Below are 3,675 nucleotides of genomic sequence, written 5' to 3'. Positions count from 1 at the left end.
ACTGTGATTCAGAATAGAAATCTAGGCAGGGGTGGGAGTGGGAAGGTGATTAAGTTCTGTGGGTGTACATACACCTCAAGCTCTGCAGCGGTGCAGGAAGGCAGCTCGCCACCACTACCTCAAGGGGCAATTAGGGATGGACAATAAAGGCTGGCCAGCCAACGACGCCCAAATCCCGTAAATGATGTTTTTTTAAAAGCACAGGTTAACAAAAAAACAAATGAAATGCAGATGGAAATAATTATCTCCCCAAATGAAATTCCACAACTGCCTGCGATGCTGCAGTGGAAATAGATCCTATCCTGTATTAGTAAGGGTTATAACATCTGGTTTCGTCTTCAGAACAGGAAACAGTCTGGGCTACTTACAGATGTGTACTCTCTCTGACTCATGTTCACAGGAGGAATTGCCTGGACAAGCCGCAGACTTAAAAGAGCAAAAACTGTTGGCGTGTCGGCAGAATCCCATTTATTTCTGCATTTAACTCAAACACGTTCATTAACGCACCGGAAATGCACAGAAATACACGCTGATACTCGGATTAGGGGATTTCATTGCAGTGTTAATGTAAGCCTACTTGTGACACTAATAAATAAACTTTACTAATTTTTAAGGATTCGAGGCTTTTCCCGGAACTCACCAAGTAATGAATGCAGAGTACAGCAGGAATTGACAAAGGAGTGAAAAGCTTTAAATACAAAGGTACCGCAGCTGCTTCTTTCACACACAAGTTTATTCTGTGTCATTTCAGTGCCCGTGAATCGATTCCATTCCTGCTGCCTCAGACACACTTCTGGTCCGCACTTGCCAGCCATCAGGCCGTGGGGGAATAGGTTAACCTCGTCACTGGATAAGGAGCAGCGCCAACAACAGCTGCACCACTCCTCTCTCCCCAGAGCAGCTGGAATAGAACCCAGAACATTCCCAGCACCAATCCCAGGAAAAATAGTTCGGATACACTTCTTACTTCCCAGTTTTTATTGTTTTTCAGAAACATACTGGCGCAGGTTGAATTTTTTGTGCCATAACAGAAACTAGTGCCGGAGGGTACTCAGCTTCAGGCAGTTGCTGATATCTGCTCCTTCCCACGGGTACACATTTTGTCAGTAACTGTCAAAGCCCATGTATCCCTTCACTTTTGTGGCCTCCAGCTCCTTCAAGGAATCTGCTGGGGACGTTTGTAGAATCAATACAAGCCAATCCTGCCAAACCCCGGTGACTATTTTGCTGCAGATGATTCCAGACTCAAATCCCAGATGTAAATGCTCACAGTGGCAAAGGAGGCTCCTTCAGATGCCAGCAGTAAGCACTAACTGAAAGAGATTCCACCCCATTAATAATCAGCTAGAACATCACTGAAAAATCATGTGTGTGTCTTTGCCAATACCCAGGAAGCTACCAGGAGGTCTTGATGCTGTCAGGGTGTTATCAAATTTGTCACAGATGTTTGCACCTCCACAGTCAGTAGATGGTCCTTGGAGAGAGATCCACCCTGCCCTGGCCAATAACACCCTTGTGGAACCTTATCACTGGTGCGCTGAAGAGGCACGATTGAAGTCACATGAAGACAAATGTGGTCTTTGAGCCAGCACAGAATGTGAAGACATGATTCGAATGCCTGAAGAGGAATATCTGTGGGGTTGGGCAGCACAGTGGCACAGTGGTTAGCACTGCTGCCTCACAACGCCATGGACCCGGATTCAATTCCAGCCTCGGGTCACTGTCTGTATGGAGTCTGCATGTTCTCCCTGTGTCTGCATTGGGTTTCCTCCGGGTGCTCCGGTTTCCTCCCACAGTCTAAGGATGTGTGGTTTAGATGGATTAGCCATGGTAAACGTATGGGGATAGGGTGGGAGAGTGCCTGGATAAGAAACCCTGTCAGTGAGTTGGTGCAGACTCAAAGGGCCTTCTTCTGCACTGTAGGGTTTCAATGATTCTATGGGTTCCAGATGGTTGTGAGGAGCAGATAATACTGGGGCTCCAAGAGGAGGAAGGTGATAATCGATCTTCAGAGAAGGAGGATGAAGAGTTTTGCACACCAGTCACTGCTCATTTAACTACCAAGAATGCCCAGAATCAATTGATTCAGTCACACTTTAGCCAATCTGAGGCAGTGTAGCCGTTGGCACCATTCTGAACCCATTGTGCTTCCATCCCCAACTCCTACACAAAGCAGTCCAACAGTCATCACTCAAACACTCACCATTCCTCAAAAGGCAAAAGGCCTCCTTTTGGGGGAGACAGGACAATGGAACTGTAAATTAAAGTTTAATGCTGAGAAGCTTTTAACAGAAATGTGACAATTTAACACAGTCTTATACAACCAAGCAAATACCCTTGTGAATATCCCTTTCCTATTAATGCAATGTAGAACAACCCCTGGGGCTTCAGTAGAGCCACAGTTAGGCAGCTCATTTCCCTAACCTGCCAAAGATTCCCCCACTGGCCCTCTGCAGAGGGAGAGTCAGTCAGCCAATAAGAGTATGTGTCTGTGTGTGAGTGTGTATGTGTGTGCGTGTGTGAGTGTGTGTGACTGTGTGTATGTGTGTGTGTGCATGTGTGTGAGTGCATGTGTGTGTGTGAGTGCGTGTGTGTGTATGTGCATGTGTGTGAATGTGTGTGCATGTCTGTGTGAGTGTGCATGCGTGTGTGTGTGTGTATGAGTGTGCGCGTGTGTGTGAGTGTGTGTGTGCATGTGTGTGTGTGCGTGTGTGTGTGTGTGTGCGTGTGTGTGTGTGTGTGTGTGTGTGTGTGTGCGTGTGTGTGTGTGTGAGAGTGCATGTGCGTGTGTGTGTATGTGCATGTGTGTGAATGTGTGTGCATGTCTGTGTGAGTGTGCGTGCGTGTGTGTGTGTGTGTGTGTGTGAGTGCGCGCGTGTGTGTGAGTGTGTGTGTGCATGTGTGTGTGTGCGTGTGTGTGTGTGTGTGCGTGTGTGTGTGTGTGTGCGTGTGTGTGTGTGTGTGTGTGCATGTGTGTGTGTGCGTGTGTGTGTGTGTGTGCGTGTGTGTGTGTGTGAGAGTGCATGTGCGTGTGTGTGTATGTGCATGTGTGTGAATGTGTGTGCATGTCTGTGTGAGTGTGCGTGCGTGTGTGTGTGTGTGTGTGTGAGTGCGCGCGTGTGTGTGAGTGTGTGTGTGCATGTGTGTGTGTGCGTGTGTGTGTGTGTGTGCGTGTGTGTGTGTGTGTGTGCATGTGTGTGTGTGAGTGCGTGTGTGTGTATGTGCATGTGTGTGAATGTGTGTGCATGTCTGTGTGAGTGTGCATGCGTGTGTGTGGGTGTGCGCGCGCGTGTGTGAGTGTGTGTGTGCATGTGTGTGTGTGCGTGTGTGTGCGCGTGTGTGTGTGTGTGTGAGTCCGTGTGTGTGTCAGTGTGTGTGTGAGTCTGTGTGTGTGTGAGTCTGTGTGTGCATGTGAGTGTGTGTGTGAGTGCGTGTGTGTGTGTGTGAGTGTGTGTGTGTGTGTGTGAGTGTGTGTGTGTGTGAGTGTGTGAGTGCGTGTGTGTGTGTGCGCGTGTGTGTGTGCGTGAGTGTGTGTGTGAGTGCGTGTGTGTGTGTGTGAGTGTGTGTGTGAGTGCGTGTGTGTGTGTGTGAGTGTGTGTGTGTGTGTGTGAGTGTGTGTGTGAGTGCGTGTGTGTGTGTGTGAGTGTGTGTGTGTGTGTGTGAGTGTGTGTGTGT

This window comes from Carcharhinus amblyrhynchos, chromosome 28, assembly GCF_965287045.1.
Source record: "Carcharhinus amblyrhynchos chromosome 28, sCarAmb.v2.hapA, whole genome shotgun sequence".
Lineage (NCBI taxonomy): Eukaryota > Metazoa > Chordata > Chondrichthyes > Carcharhiniformes > Carcharhinidae > Carcharhinus > Carcharhinus amblyrhynchos.
Note: the sequence above shows the minus strand (reverse complement) of the source record.